The sequence below is a fragment of the Giraffa tippelskirchi genome, chromosome 10 (assembly GCF_054371585.1).
Source record: "Giraffa tippelskirchi isolate mGirTip1 chromosome 10, T2T-mGirTip1v1.2.pri, whole genome shotgun sequence".
Lineage (NCBI taxonomy): Eukaryota > Metazoa > Chordata > Mammalia > Artiodactyla > Giraffidae > Giraffa > Giraffa tippelskirchi.
Window position 1 is genome coordinate 17391211 of NC_137284.1, and position 17117 is coordinate 17408327.

Consider the following 17117-nt stretch of genomic DNA (forward strand, 5'->3'; position numbering starts at 1 on the left):
CAGAGACCATCAATCCACCCTTTGAATGAGCCAAGGCATCTAAAAAGTGACAGTCAGCAGCATTTCTAAGGAAACAGATTCAGGGGCTAATAGAATACAGACTGGAGACAGTTGAACAAATTTATCTCCTGGATCAAGTGGAACAAACCCTGTGTCTTTGGATCAAGGGTCAAATAGCAGAGATTGAGAATGAAGAATCTCACATGGGTCATTTGCCTTCTCACTCCTCACTGCTGTCACCATGGACCACATCCTCCTGCAACATCTTGCATTCCACTGGGGCTGTTAAAACTACCCACTCAGCTCCCCGAAAGTAGGAAAACTCTTATGTCAACCACAATACCTCTGGGATGAACAGGTCCTTCCAAGAACTAGCTAGATTTTAGAGTCTGAAACGAGTTCCCTGTGACTTTCTCATCCCCCATGAGGAATCTCCACTCACAGGGAAATACTATTCTGTGATCAGTATTGGAAAAGATGACTTAAAGCATTGCTATTTTAATTTCTTTTTTCTTCTTTTTTGGCCATACCACGCAGCATGTGGGATCTTAGTTCCCCAACCAGGAACTGAACCTGCGACCCTGCATTGGAAGCACAGAGTCTTAACCACTGGATGGCCAGGGAATTCCCAGCATTGCTGTTTTAGATATTCATAGAATTTTTACCAAATAAATTGGAAGGATTTTCAAGGGAAAAGATACTTCAGTTTTCTCTGAGTGAAATTTTGGGTCTGTGATTGGAAATCTTTGTAAGGACTGTATTTAACCCATCTTATTTTTATCTGACTTGATGCTACACTGAGTCTGTAAGATTAGGACATTTTATCTAGCAACTTCCGTATAGAAACAAAAGTAAAATTATTGAAAGAACAAGTCAGTCTATGTGGTATCAACCCTTTTGGGTCTCAATTGGTAACCAAGTTTAGCAAACTGGGGCTCTTTTGTGAGAAAAGACCTTGAATTCCAGTTTAAATGGAATAAAAAGGAGATAAAAATCACATCTAAACTCCCTCTAAATGCTTAAGAAGTGTACTATTGGGACTTCCCTGGCAGTCCAGAGGTTAAGACTCCACACTCTCAATACAGGGGGCATGGGTTCGATTGTTTGTCCAGGAACTAGGATCCCACAGGCTGCAAGGCCAAAAACAAATAAAATAAAAATAAGAGGTATACTGTTGTTTTCTACTTTTGTTATAACATAATTGCTTCTCAATTATTTGACCATCAGGCATCTCGGTAAATGAAACAGGAAAGTTCCGGCAAACTAATAATTCCAATTTTATTGTTACATGGTTCGGCTATTTCCTTTGGAGGTACATAGTGAATACAGGAAGACCGCACAGAGAGAGAAGCAACACAGACAAAATAAGAAGAAAAAAATGAATCCTTTTATATAGGTGGAAACATAAAAGAAAATGAATTTCCTTATGAAACAAGAGGGGAGAGCATGGGAGAAAGGATTCTTTACACACGAAATTGTGTCCTCACTGAGCTAGAATCTGAGATACCCTCTTCCTCACCACTGATTAATGGAGGTTCCTTTCCACTCCATGAGAGGTCGCTCCTCGACGCCTGGGATCCCTGAAGTTGGGGAGAAGGTAACAGCCTTACCGTTGCCTGGGCAGGACACAGTCAGGCTGTGTGGTCCAGCCCAGCAGACTGCCATGCAGAACTTTTCTGCCAGCTCACTGTCTGGGTGTGAACCACATAACTTAGCGCTCATCGTCTGAGTCAGACCATCAGATAAAATGTAGCGAGCTCCTGTTGTGAATGATGGGAAAAGATGCAGAAACAGGGAAAGTGCTATTTATTGCCAAGCGCAGTCCCTATTTGACATCTGAAATGGAGATTGTCGTGATTTATCAGGTTGGGATCAGGATTTTCATAAAAGGATCCCAGAGAATGTCCCTGCTAATCTGACCCTGTGGGAGAAGTTAATCTTTTCCCTTTTTTTCTTTCTTCCTCCTCCACCCCTCTTTTCTTCCTTCCTTCCCTTCTTCCCTTCCTCTTTCCTTTTCTCTCTCACTCCCCTCTCTTTCTTATTTCTCTCACTCTTTCTCTTTATGATGATTAATTTTTACAAGAGAATTTAAGAACAATATGTTAGGGCAGATATATCTTCTTCCTTCTCAAGGAACATTCCTGGGCAGCCACCAATGGACTTGAGAAGGCAGGTGATTATAGCAACCAGGTAGATGAGCTTTAGAGTCAAACAATCTGTGTTTAAGTCCCATTTCTCCCTTAAAATTTGTCTAAACTTGGGCAAGTCTTTAATTTCAATGTCTCAGTTTTCTCATCTATAAATCAGGGTATTGGTAAAATCAGTCCCCACCTCAAAAGGTTGTTGTGAAGATTAAATGAAATGATATTTGCTGGACTCAAAGTGTGTTAACTTACATTATCATAAAAGCTATGCCAAGTTACAGCCACTCTTGCTCCATCATTTCCAGACACTTCAGCTGAGGCTTAGACTTGACGTTTATAACTAGGATCTGCAACTTCTCACTCAGTAGAGGAGAATTCTGGCACCAGGGCATCGTTGCGGTTCTCAGGCTTCCTGAAAATCTAGTGTAGACATCTTTGAGGGGCCCCAATCTTGTTTTTTAGGCACATCTCATTGTGTGGGTTGATCTCTGCTGGTTAGTAATGAAAACAGGACCTATTTCCAATGCAGATAAGTACCCTGGCATAATAACAGGGTTTAAAAAATTAGCTGAGTTTCACATGAGTCAGAAGTAAGATATGGTATCAAAAATGACAATGTAAACTCATCATAATGATGGACATCTGGGAACTAGAACAAAGAAGTGCTGTGCTTGCTACATCCCATGCTGGTCAGAACTCCGAGTGAGTATCTTAATTATTTCTGAGCACCACACTTTAAAAGGACCTTTGACAAACCAGAACCAGTTCAGAAATTTGGAACCAGGTAGCAAAGAGTCTTGGAACTCCATAACTAGGGATAGTTGAGGGAAGTAGACAAAACCAAATGGAGGCCTTCTCTGGTGACTCAGTAATAAAGAATCTGCCTCCCAATGCAGGAGACATGGGTTCGATACCTGCCCTGGGAATATTCCCCCATGCCAAGGAGCAAGTAAGCTGCTGCACCACAGCTATGGAGCCTGTGCTTTAGAGCCAGGGAACTGCAACTACTGAAGCCTACGTGCCCTAGAGCCCTGTGCTCTGCATCAAGAGAAACCACCACAATGAGAAGCCTGCCCACCAGAGCTAGAGAGTAGACCCTGCTCTCTGCAACTGAAGCAAGGCCTGGGCAGCAGTGACGACCCAGCACAGTCAAAAATAAATAAATAAAATTATATATAAAAAAACCCAACCAAATGGAGACACTATCATCTTTAAATATTTACAAGAGAAATAATTAAACATTTTTTATCCAAAAATGAGGACTTTGAGGGTTATAAGTAGCCCAGTGGGAAAGAGGTTTAACCAATTTATGACTTAATGTAAGGAAAGCCAAGTCCATTGGGGTAGAGACTTTATTTTGGTTTGTTTGCTTGTTTACAGCTTTTCTCTAATGTCTAAAATAGAATTTGAACATGTAGTTGTCTCTTAATAAATATGTGTTGAATGAATATGAATAATGGTTTTTAAAACAGTAAGAGTGCCTCAAAATGGGACTAGGCTTCTTTGTTTCTGGAATTATCCAGATATGAACTTTGGTGAGACATGATAGAAGACATTCAGGCATGAAATTCAGACTGGGCTAAGTGACCTTCATGATCTATATCAACCCTGAGATAGGGTTATTCTATAAACCATCGAAAGGGTCAGTGCCCAGAGAACAAACATGAACTTCAGTACCTTTCCAAAGGAGCCTCTCAACAGTTCATTTATTCCCCAATGCCCCACCCTGACTCCTGAGTTTTGGTTGTAATGAACTCATGGCTGGTGGAGGGACTCATTCATTAATGGCACAATGGTTACGACTCCTCTAATCTGACAAGGACACAGCTTTCAACTCTGACTTCCATCATCTTCCCCTAAGAGTGTCCCTGAATGGAGTCTGGCAGTCATCAAAAACAGGCAAGTGTGTGCTGTTCACTGAGAATCCAGGATCCGTGGGTTGCTCCTTCCTGTGCCCATCACCTCTCACCCCTACGGCCAGTGAAAGCCCTGCAGCCCTCTGTCTAGCCGCTCGGCCCCCTACTGCCCACACACCCCACCTCTGCACATTTTTTTTTTTTTTTTATCAGAGCTGGAACTAAATTCCCCAAGCCCCTAACTGTTGTGTAGACTCCGAGTATAAACACGATCCCTGGCATTAATCAAGGGTAATAGAAACCAGAGATGAACTGTCACGTAGTTGGCTATCCTGTTGCTGAGTCAATGCAACCTTTTAAAAACACACTAAGAAATACACACGCCGGCTGGGAACGGAGCATGAAAGAAATTCCAAAGCATATTTTTCTTCCCCCATCCCAACCCCTTTGCTTTTCTTTTTTTAATTGCACAGGAATTCAGTAACCAGAAAAACATAAGAATTAAAAATAGAATCAGGACTTCTAAGGATCTGCACTAGAAGAGTATGTCGAGAGAAAGCTTTTTATTATTTATATGCCATTCTTGTAGCAAGAGGTTTAACTATTTCAACATGGAAAATATACATCTCCATCCTCAGTCAGTTGCTCCTCTTGGCAACACTGTTGTCAGCCACATGTTTTAGAGGAGTCTTGAAGTTAGAAGAAAGATCTGAGTTTCAATTTTATACATCCTTTATTATTTCTGTAACTTTAGGTAAAGTATTTACCTTCTTGCTAAGTTTTATCGAGCTCATCTGCAAAAATAGAATCAGAATATTCACCACACAGAATTTTAATGAGGATTTAAAGACATAACCATCTGTTTAGTCCAAACTCTGAAACAGAGCAGGCACTTGACAAATGTGAGTTGATTCTACATCTTATTTGGAAAACACGTCAGAAGCATGAAGGCTGCCTGACACAACCCAAGAACACGATAACTATTCTTCACTCAAACCTCATGCATAAACATATCTGATATAAAAATTTGGGGGTTTTCTAGGGTATTTCACATAGACAAAATCATATTCACAATGATGTGAAATCACTGTGGCCATTCTAACACTTTTTACTGTTAGGATCAACAGATGCCCAGCAAAGCATGGAAAAAACACAGCAGCTGGCCCAGTTGGTTCACCATTGGTCATTTCTAAAGAGAACGTGCTTAGAAGATATATATATTTATGATTAAATATATGCATGTGCTAAGTTGCTTCAGTCCTATCCAACTCTTTGTGACTCTATGGACTGTAGCCTGCCAGGCCCCTCTGTCCATGGGATTCTCCAGGCAAGAATATGGAGTGGGTTGCCATGCTCTCCTCATTAAATATATATATATATATATATGCATTTATGTATTATAATATAATATATCATATCTATATATACACACACATATATATATAATTAAAACAAGTTGAACAACAAGCTGACATTCACTTTGTATGGATGTGGCCATCAACTACAATCTGCTAAGCTATATTGCTGATTAGTACTTAAGCATTTTGTTCAATTTCTATCCAGTTTCTAAGCCTCATTATTTGCTAGACTATTATTTGTTACCTGGTGTAGCAAGCTTGAAGCAATTATTCCCATTTCACAGATAATGTGAGTAAAGGAGAGAGGCTAAATAATTTCCAGAAGCCACCCAGTGTCTACTATGGAGTTAATTGGAGGATGCAGATAGGTTTTGAGTTCTTTTAGAATAGAATGACTGGTAAAATGAAGCTAACTGTACCTAATAACCTCTGTTAAGCCGTGACCACAGGGCCATGTGAAAGTGGCTCTCTAAATGTTGACTGTAAATGAGTAAACATACTCCATATGGATAGGATGACCAGTTTATAATTCACTGTTCAAAGCAGAACACTTTTTAAAAATTGAGATACAGTTTATGTACAACATTACATAAGTTTTAGGTGTTTAACATAGTGATTCACAACTTTTAAAGGTTATACTCCATTTATAGTTATTAAAATATTGACTGTATTCTCTGTATTGTACAATATATTCTTGTAGTTTATTTATTTTGTACATAATAGTTTGTACTTAATCTCCTATCTCTGTTGACCCCCTCCCTTCCTCTCCCCTCTGGTAACTACTAGTTTGTTATCTGTATCTGTGAGTCTGCTTTTTTGTTGTTACATTCATTTTATTTTTTAGATTCCACATATAAGTGGTATCATTTGTCTTTCTGTGACTTTAACACCCTCCAAGGCCATTAAATGTTACCACAAATGGCAACATTTCACTTTTTTATGGCTAAGAAGTATTTCATTGTGTGTGTGTGTGTGTGTGTGTGTGTGTGTGTGTGCGCATATACATATATGTATACCACATCTACTTTATCTATTCATCTGGTCTCCATTGTGGATAACTTGCCATAACTCCATAGTGGCAAGTTAACAATACAAATGAATACAATTTCAAATGTTCTGAATAATTTAAAAGTACATAAAAGATGAATATAGTTCCAAGAGATAAATAGCATCTACTCTAAAAATGTCCACTCTTTATGAGAAATCTATCTTATTTCCAGAACTGATATTCAGTGGGCATGCACTTGATAATGTGGAAGTTTTGATTTGTTGGGTTTCAATTCTAATTGCGTGGAATCTGTGCTGATTGACTGGTGGCTGTTGGACTATTACTGCTGAGTTTTTTCAAAGTGAGAAGTTTCTCCTCTTCTTGCATGTATTGCTGAAGAAACATCTGGCTGGAGGCAGTGTTGTTGAGATCTGATGCTGCATCATGAAGGCCAACCAAAAGGGGAAGCAAAGTGATAAAGAGTAGTGGTCATTTGGCTCCTTTGGAGGTGGGGGTAGGGGTCAATATCATTGTCATGTTTCTCTATGAGCCTTGCTTTATTCGCTGAGCTGAACTTAAAATATTCTGTAGCTACCTTTTTATTATTTTTTGATTCATAACTCCCTTAGTTTATTTTTTTAAGTCTACAGCTCAGTGTTTTTTCAATATATTCACCGAGTTGTGCAACCATCATCCCAATCAATTTTAAAGCATTTTTATGATCCCCCACCACAGAAACCCTGTATACCTTGGCAATCACTCCCCATATACTCTCTCTCCCCAGGCTAGGCAATTAGTAACTTAACTCTCTGTCATCACAAATTTGTCTATACTGAACTTTCATGTGTATGGAATCTTATGTGGTCTTCTATGACTAGTTTCTTTCACTTAGCATAATGTTTTCAAGTTTCAACAGTACTTCATTTCTCTTTATATCTGCATAATATTCCATTCTATGAATATATCACATTATATGTATCCATTCTTCAGTTGATGGAACTTTTAGGTACTTTCTGGTCATTGTGAATCATGCTTCTATGAATATTCTTGTACAAGATTTTGTGTGGACACATGTTTTTGTTTCTCTAGTTATATGCCTTGGAGTAGAATTTCTGGGTAGTTTGTTAACTACCTTTAAACTTCTAAGGACCTTTCAGAGTTTTTCAAAGCAGCTATACAATTTTACACTCTTGTCAGCAATGGACAAAGGATCCATCTTCTCTACATTCTCACCAGCACTTGATAGTATCTGTATTTTTGACTCTAGCCATGCTAGTAGGTGTGAAGTGGTATCTCATCGTGGTTTTGATTTGTATTTCTCTGATGGTCCCTGTAAAGAATATTATACAGTAAAGATAAATTGAGGTATATTAAAACCTTTGAGGCTTATTTGAGAAAACATCGATTTGAATTGGGTAGTGCTGAACCAGGGGTAGTTAGCAGCACTCCACCAACAGGAGCTAAGAGAAAGCCTTTATAGAGCAGAGTGGAAGCAAAGCAAGGAGATCATCTGATATGGCTGCAGCTTAAATGGTTGCCTTATTTGGCTGTTTGTTATTGGTCATTCTTTAAATTTCATTTTTTTTTTCAGATAGAAGTGCATTTATAGGAATTGGCTCAGGCTTAAGTTTTGGTTTGCAACCAAGGCACTGGAGTCTCCTCAGTCTAATTCCTAATGATACCCCTACAATCATTTGTCCTCGTTGAAGTTAAGAATTATGGACAATTATAAGTATATCAAGAGCTTTCCAGGTGGCTCAGTGGTAAAGAATCTGCCTGCCATTGCAGGAGATGCAGGACATGGGGTTCAATCCCTGGTTGGGAAGATCCCCTGGAGGAAGAAATGGCAACCCACTCCAGTATTCTTGCCTGGAAAATCCCATGGATAGAGCGGCCTGGTGGGCTACAGTTGACGGGATCACAGAGTCAGAGACGATTGAGCAACTGAGCCTGCACACACACACAAGTTTATCAAACGGTCCTAAGTGTGGGTTGGGTGAATAAGTGATAGTGAGAGATTTGTTTAAAGTTGAGCTTTAATCTGCAGAGGAAAATTTAATTAGCTGAATCCTTGACTGTACAAGAGGCTGGCAGCCTCTGTTGAGAAGGACTGGAGTGTAAGATATTCCCTTTAGACTGGAGCCTTTGCCTGCCAGCTGGCTGATGTCCATCAGTGATCAGCACATTAGCAGAAGGTGCCCAGTCCAGCACCTCTGCACTTGCTCTGAAGGTTTGTTTGTCTAGCGGCTCTTCCCCAACACGAGAAAGAGAATCACATCTGCCTTGGACATGCATCCATCTTTCAGTTCCCAAGATGACATTTGCTTGCTCTGATCTTGGCAGTCTGTCTCTCTCAGCCTCTTAAAATATCAAATGGGTTGTGTTAAAGCCCAGTTTGAGAACAAAGAGTAAGCAAGAGAAAAAGCTGTCATTTTGCAAGACCCAAGACCCTTCCTTTTAAAGTAACTAATACATCCGTGAAGACAAATGAGAGGGCGATGGATTCAGAGAGTGTGTTCTCATGCGCCCAATTAACTTAGGTAGTTCTCAGTTTTTGTGTGTGGAATTAGGTGTGGAGATCCTTTTTCCTGTATGGAAATACCTCTGAAGATTTTTTTGAAGCATGCATGTCTCTTGATCTGATTCAGGGTGGAGCTTAAACAAAGCTAAAAAAATAAGTTCCATCATTACCTATGTTGTTGGAACTAAGCAGAAATATGAATAAACAAGGGATTCCCAGGTGGCTCATGGGTAAAGAATCAGCCTGTAATGCAGGAGATGTGGGTTTGATCCCTGGGTCAGGAAGACCCCCTGGAGAAGGAAATAGCAACCCACTCCAGTATTCTTGCCTGGAGAATCCTATGGACAGAGAAGTCTTGGTGGGCTACAGTCCATGGGGGCACAAAGAGTTGGATGTGACTGAACATGTACTACTAGTATGAATAATCAAAAGCAGTGACTAATCCAAGGTTGTATCCATTTGGTTTTAAAATAAAATATGGGCTATCTTTCCTATATTAAGTTTGTTTTTCATATTCTGCTATGGGTATTAAAATGATCTTATGCATATATTCCCATGGACAGAGGAGCCTGGCAGGCTACAGTCTGTGGGGTCGCAAGAGTTGGACACGACTTAGCAACTAAACTACTACTGCTACTATACTCCCCTGGAGAAGGAAATGGCAATCCACTCCAGTGTTCTTGCCTGGAGAATCCCACGGACAGAGGAGCCTGGCAGGCTACAGTCTGTGGACTGTAGAGTCGGACACGACTTAGCAACTAAACCATGCATATATGCTAGCAGGGAGAAACAGTAAAGAATATATTCTCTATCGCACTTCTATAGGATAAAATGCATACTTCTTATATTTATATTCAAAGCTTTCTATAGTCCATTTCACTCTCATTCTACAGTCTCATTTCTTGCTATTTTTCTGCTAGGTAATCTATATCCTAGCCACATGAGATTACTTACAGTTCTTTGAATGTATGTTTTCCTTCTTAATCATTTTTGTATATATTATTCCCCTTGAAAACTTCTTCCACAAACTTGTTCATCTGATGAACTCATGCTAATAATTCTTCAAGATTCAGTTCAATAGCTTCTATGAAGCCTTCTGCAACCCTTACTCCAAAGCTGACCACTCCCTCCATTGTGCTATATTTATGCCACAAACAAAAACAATGTTCCTCCATATTTATTGAGCACTTATTACATGTTGAACTTTTTTCTAGACTCAGAGCAACTGTAATATGGTCTGTTTCCCTCTCAGCTTTGTTGATATCATAGAGGGGAAAGAAAAATACACAGAAAATTGCATTATAAAGTATTAAGGCCTTTGTTAGAGAAATTTAGAGATGATCTGGGACGTGATGGGAGGGAACCCTAACCTTGGGGGAGAAGATGTCACTGATGGCTTCTGAGTAAAATAATTCTCAGCTGAGCCTCAAAGGATGAAGAAGAATTGACTGGGAAGAGAGGGCAGGATAGGAAGCAAGTAGCAGAAGGAGAAGCAGAGGGCACAGCTTGGTGATAAGGGTTGGCACATTTGTGAAGCTGCAAGCCAGGAAGACGGTTGGAGAACAGCGTGAAAGTATTGCAGGGGTGGGGACTGGGGGTGGCTCAAGATCATTGTGGAGAAGGAAATGGCAACCCACTCCCACATTCTGGCCTGAAGAATCCCCATGGACAGAGGAGTCTGGTGGGCTACAGTCCATGGGGCTGCAGAGAGTCCAACACAGCTGAGCGACTGAGCACAGATCATTGTGCTATGGGTTAAAGCTGGAGAGGTTGCCTAAGATTCACTCCAAAATAATTATTTGTTTATATCACTTATCTGCTCCTCTAAGAGAAAGATCTTGTTTTATTCCTATTTCTGTTTCCGTGAGGAGTGCAGCAAGAACACTGGAGGGATGGATGAAGCTGCGTGGACTGAAGAGCTCCATGGGGCTGGAATCAAACTTAACTGAACAGTCCACGTGGAAGAAACATGGATTTTCACACAGCATTTGGTTGACTTTGAGAGAGGATGTTGATTTCATTCCTTCAACTCCCTATTTCATCCATTTTATTACCATATATTTCCTAAAGAGAAGGCCTGGCCAGTATCAAAACAAAGCACTCTACTCTGTTTTTAATTACCTTGTTCAAGGCTGCACTAGGCAATGCAGATGCTGCCTGGTCTAACTTGAGCTGCACACAGAAATGTTTTGTCCGCTTTCCTTGAAAGCACTGGATGGAGTGTGTGAAGCTTAGAGTGATAAGGACTGAATTTTCAGGTTTATCTTTTAATAGGGACGATAAGATTCTAATGCCTCAGCGCTCCATGCTATCTGGATGCTGGTGGTGGGAACCGTCACCAGAGGGATGTACCGGGCGGTGGGGGTGGGGGTGGGGGGCTGGGTTAACCTCAGAGAAACACAAACATGAGTGGGTGGAGTGCTCCCTTTCCATGAGAATCGCCGTCCCTCTCTTTCACAGCCTGGCCCAAATGATCAGGCTTTATGCCAGTAAGCAAAGCAATGGATTATTTTTTCCATTGGTCAGAGGAAGTTTTCTTTCTTCCTTTTTTTTTTTTTCTTTTTGTGAATGGAGATAAAAAACGCTCATTGGAAAAGGGAACTATAGGAATTTCATTTTAGTAAAATGAAAGGCTGCTTAGGTTCCTAAGAAGCCCTGGAGGAAGATGCAAAGCCCAAGGCAACAAGGGTCCTTGGAATCCTGCAGATGTGCATGTAAATCCTATTTCTGTTGCAGACCAGCTGTGCAGACTTAATGTGGCTTTACCTTCATGAACTTCAGTTTTTTGGACTATCGCAAGGGGAAAATTCTCGGTAAATAAAGTGAAACGAGTGCAAGTAAAATATTTAGAAGACACTCAATATTTATTAGTTTCCTTCTTTTGCCTTTGAACTAAGACAAAAGATTCCACAGGCTTCCCACCCATCTTCTGTGTATTTGGGAACAAAGTCATGAATACAAATATAGGAAGCCCGAGGGACGGCTCTGCATATACAACATCTTATCCTGCCAGCTGATCTCATTCACTTAAACTCACCAAATATTTACGAAGTGTATGCTTGTGCTTCAAGCTGCTTGGGACTGTAGAGTTTACAGTTGAATGAGAGATGGTTACTGACTTCTGTCTTCCAGAAACTTCTCTCTTACACAATGACAAAGCTTTGTATGTCGGGCAGGTTAATAGTACACGATGATGTGTGTACATGCGTGTATTTAGGCACTCACACACACACACGTTGCACATAAACAGTTTTGGAAGGGAGATACCCACAAGGACTGAAGGAATGAAAGGGACTTCTTAATTTTCTTGGCTGGGATGGGAGGGGCTCTCCAAGGAGCAAAAATATCACCCCTATAACTATTCTTCCTTCTGGACCAAAGTCAGGGGCCTCTGAATTTCTCAACTACCCAGATAATTCCCCTCTTAATGCTATTCAATATTTCTTTAAATGCCAAGAACATTGGAGCCTCCATGCCTCCAGGCTTCAGCTATTTCTTCTGGCTGGAATTCTCTCTTCCAACTTTAGAAATCTGACTCACCCATCCACTCTCAGCTCAAAGCTCCTCTCTCAAGCCTTCTCTCCTTTTGTAGCTCTATTACCTAATGTAGTCATGATACATATTTTAGGAGTGAATGAAATCAGTCTTATAAATGGTTCTGGAAATTAATTTCTGCCAAAAATATTCCACTGGCCCCCAAACTGGCTTGAGAACTTTCATAACTTGCCAATAACCCCACTCTGGGTTCTTCTATCTTCATTTTCTCCCTTGTCCCCCTTCTTATCAAGTCAGAGAGTGAAAGCTTTGATGGAAGCATGAAGTCCTCTCTGCTATTAGCTTCTCTTGAGTATCAACCCAACAAGCAGAAGAAAAAAGCAGAACAGTATGTGTTTGTGACACACAGCCCTCTCTCAATAAGCCCATTGGTACCATAAGGATCAGCAGTACAAATGGCAGTGAAAGTGTTAGTCCCTCAGTTGTGTCCGACTCTTTGCAACCCCATGGACTGTAACCCACTAGGCTCCTCTGTCCATCTATTCTCTAGGCAAGAATACTGAAGTGTGTAGCCATTCCCTTCTTCAGGGGATCTTCCAAACCCAGGGATTGAACACAGGTCTACCATGTTGCAGGTAGATTCTTTACCATCTGAGCCACCAAGGAAGCCCCAAATAAGTAAATTAAAGAAGGACGTGAAGATACATGTATATGTATGGTTGAGTACCTTTACTGTCCATCTGAAACTATCACAACCTTGTTAATCGACTATACTCCAATATAAAGTAAAAAGTTGGGGAAAAAAAGGATGTGAAGAACAAAGTGTTAAAATATAGGGAGTCCCACCATTGGTCTCTTTCACAGGGAACTGACAAGTGAGAATTCACTCATTTTGTACCAACAGGTTTATTGTTATTGTTGCTTAGTGGCTAAGTCATTGTGTTCAACTCTTTGTGACCCCATGGACTATAGCCTGCAGGCTCCTCTGTCCATGAGATTTCCCAGGCAAGAATACTGGAATAATGGAGTGGGTTGCCATTTCTTACTCCAGGGGATCTTCCTGACCTAGGGATCAAATCTGCATCTCCTGCATCTCCTGCATTGCAGGTGGATTCTTTACTGCTGAACCACCAGAGAAGCCCCTTATAACAACAGGACAACAAACCAAATAACTGAAAACAGAAAAAAAAGAAAAAAACCTAAAACTATTCTGCCAAGTAATTAATCATGTTGCTTTTCTCTTGTGACGTGTAAACTGATTTAAAGGATTTTGGGAGTTGGTAGATACTGTGAAATGCATGCTTAGTCACTCAGTCATGTCCAAGTCTTTGCAACTCCTTGGGCTGTAGTCCACCAGCTCCTCTTCCATGGAATTCTCCAGGCAAGAATATGGGAGTGGATTGCCATTCCCTTCTCCAAAGGATCTTGACCCAGGGATCAAACCTGGGTCTCCTGTATTGCAAGTGAATTCTATACTAGCCACCAGGGAACTGTAGTAAACCTTTTGTCTCTTCCTCTTCTCTATAATAGGAACGATCTCTAAAATACGGATAATGATAATATAACCAGAAGTGACTCATGGCCTGGCAAGGCCTTGGATCTTGGCGATGAGTTCTTCAACATATTCTTAAAATTCAAGTGAGTCCAACAGAACCACTGAAATTCAGTAGGGTGTTCTGGTATTTATAGAGAATTGTTCAGGAAACACACTTTTTTGGGGAGCGAAGAGTATGATTCAAATTCTTGCTCGGTTTTTGATAAAGCTGAGTTGTACTCAGGCCACCCACATCCCCTCCCTGCCCTGGTTGACCCTGTTTATCCCTGAGAAGTGTAGGCGGGAGAAGGGTGGCTGCAGGCTTGTTCTCTGGCATTTTGGTTTCTATCACGACTTACTTTCAGCTCTTTATTAATTTTTTCACTTTTCTTTTCTTTTTTAAATTGGTAGCAACTCTAAAGTGCCTCCAAGGCATGAGACAGCTGGTTTTTACCACACTGCTGATTGAGTTCATAAACTTTTCTCTGCCTCTCCCCTGCCCCCCAAATCCAATGGAAAGTCACTGGCAATGACATGAAGCATTTATTCTTTTTCCACCTCTTTTTTTTATCGGGAAAAACATTGGAAAAACAGATTGTATGCCCAGGCTGTTGGCTCTTGACATTCCCTCTCTGTTCAGACCTATTATCACAGTAACAAAAACGGTTTAGATAACATAAACCTAACCAGAATTCCTGGAGAAGGAAATGGCAACCCACTCCAGTATTCTTGCCTGGAAAATCTCATGGACGGAGGAGCCTGGTAGGCTACAGTCCATGGGGTCGCAAAGAGTCAGAGACGACTGAGCGACTTCACTAACCAGAATTCACTTCAGCCTGCCTCCAGGACAAGGAGGGGAACTCTCCCTCCTCTTTGGGGCAGAAACTGGACTCTTCCAGGAATTCAGCTCTGCCCAAAATGGAGCAGGAATGTGATCCTGTTGTGTGGATCCTGCGTGGATCACTTCCAAGAGAAATGGACTTTTGGGGGATATATTAATACATTCATGGGAAGGGGGACTCAGCATCACTCCAGTGTAGGCTCTAGGACCTGTTTAGAAGACTTCTGCTCTGGCCCTGTACCTTGCATTCACACTACCCTTCTGGGTTACACTTGGAATATTCACGGCCCTGGATTCTTTGCCAAAATAGCCTTTAGTCTGCTTAGAAGAGGTTTTTTCCTGGGCCTCTTGCTTGGCTGTGTTCTCTGGAAGATGGACCCTGTGTATATCTTAAGCGAGCAATGTGTGGCCCTTTGTGCCGATGCAGATGGAGGCTGAGCTTCCTTGCCGGAGGACAGAGAAAGGGGAGGGAGAACAAGGGTGTGGACAAGCGTATGCGTGCGTGCCCGTGCTGTGCTGCGCAAGCGCTCACTCAGTCCTGCGCAAGCGCTCACTCAGTCCTCTCCGACTGTTTGCGACCGCCCAGACTGTAGCCCGCCAGGCTCCTGTGTTCATGAGATCCTCCAGGCAAGAAAACTGGAGTGGGTGGCTATTTCCTCCTCCAGGGGATCTTCCCAACCCAGGGGTGGAACTCGCGTGGTCCAGATGGGAGACAGATTCCCGTTTCCCGGTGGTTAAAGGCAGATTCTTTAACCACTTAGCTGCCCGGGAATCCCTGCGTGAACTGGTGGTGGACTTGATTCATGCTTCCATGTCCTGGTGCAGACGTTGGAGGAGGTTGAGAACTCAAGCTAATCCAGCTTTTGTAGGCTGTTATGAGGGTAAATGTGATGGACAGAAGGATGGGCCGTCAGTTCGTTTGATATGTTACCTCTGAATATTTAAATTTATGGTGTGTTGCTCTACGTTTACATTATTGCCCAAGGTCCCCAAATGGTAAAAGAGAGCTTGGGGGAGGTTGTTACTCAGGCCCCTTAATCTGCTGAGCTGATTAGAAGGAATAGGTTGAATATACTCTCTGGGTGAAACTCTCTCTGTTTTCCCTTCAGGAGTAGGGACAGAGTTTTCTGCTGTGAAAAGAACCTGAAATTTGGAGCCAGAAAGATGTCGATTCAACAAACAGGTATTAAGCACCTATTACGTGTCAACCAGAGGTAGACACCAGGATAGATAAAATGAAGCCAAAATTCTGAGAAAATTTACAGCGGGAAAATGGATGGTTGTGTGAAAAAAATAGCAACAAGACAATCTGTTCAAGTCATTGTTAGCCATTATGTATTATTTTATTGTTTTTTTTTTTTTTCGTATTAAGGTAACATTGATTTATAACATTATGTGTTTCAAGTATACGGTATTACATTTCTACTGTGTACCTTACAGAGGGCTTACCACCAAAAATTTAGTTTTCATCTGTCTCTCTAAACTTGGGTTTTGCCCTCTCTCCAGCTCTCCTCTGGCTTCACTGGTGGCTTGGATGGTACAGAATCTGCCTGCGATGCAGGAGACCTATTTGATCCCTGGGTTGGGAAAATACCTTGGAGAAGGGAATGGCTACCACTTCAGTATTCTTGCCTGGGGATTCCATGGACAGAGGAGCCAGAAGGGCAACAGTCCAGGGGGTGGAAAGGAGTGTGAAAAGGAGAGGGATAGACTGATTGACTAACACTTTCACTTTTCAGCCCGCCTTTCTGGTAACCAGAACTCTGTTCTCTGTATCTATGTGTTTGTTCTTTGTATCTATGTGTTTTTGTTTGGTTTGGTTCATTTATTTATTTTGTTTTTCTATTTTTTTGTTTATTAGGTTTTTATCTTCTATGTATGAGTGAAATCTTAAGATGGTTGTCTTTCTCCATCTGACTTATCTCACTTAGCATAGTACTCTCAAGTTCCATTCATGTTGTGACAAATGACAAGATTTCACATTTTTTACGACTTGAGTAGTATTCCGTTTCCCACATCTTATTTATTCATTCATTCGTTCATTGATGGGCACTTAGGTTGTTTCCATATCTTGACAAATGTAAACAATGCTGCAATGAACATAGGGATGCATATTTCTTTCCAAATTATTGTTTTCTTCCCTAGACAAACATGCAGAAGTGGGATTGCAGGATCATATGGTAGTTCTATTCTTAACTTTTTGAACAGTCTCCATACTGTTTTCCATAGTGGCTGCACCAATTTACATTCCTGTTAATCATGTATGAGGTTTCCATCTTTCCACATCCTCATTAACACTTGTTATTTCTTGTCTTTTTGATAATAGCCATCCTGACAGGTGTGCGGTGACCTGTCATTGTGGTTTTGATTTGAACTCCCC

At 41.2% G+C, this 17117-nt stretch overlaps 1 long non-coding RNA gene across 1 annotated transcript in view; it reads left to right on the top strand.

The window, feature by feature from the left end:
- The first annotated feature begins 15267 nt into the window (after positions 1-15267).
- Positions 15268-17117, top strand: part of LOC145524300 (uncharacterized) — a 284203-nt gene continuing 282353 nt past the window's right edge. The window contains exons 1-2 of the long non-coding RNA XR_014067387.1: positions 15268-15364; positions 15847-15920. This is a non-coding gene — a long non-coding RNA (uncharacterized LOC145524300). The remainder of the gene's footprint in view (positions 15365-15846; positions 15921-17117) is intronic.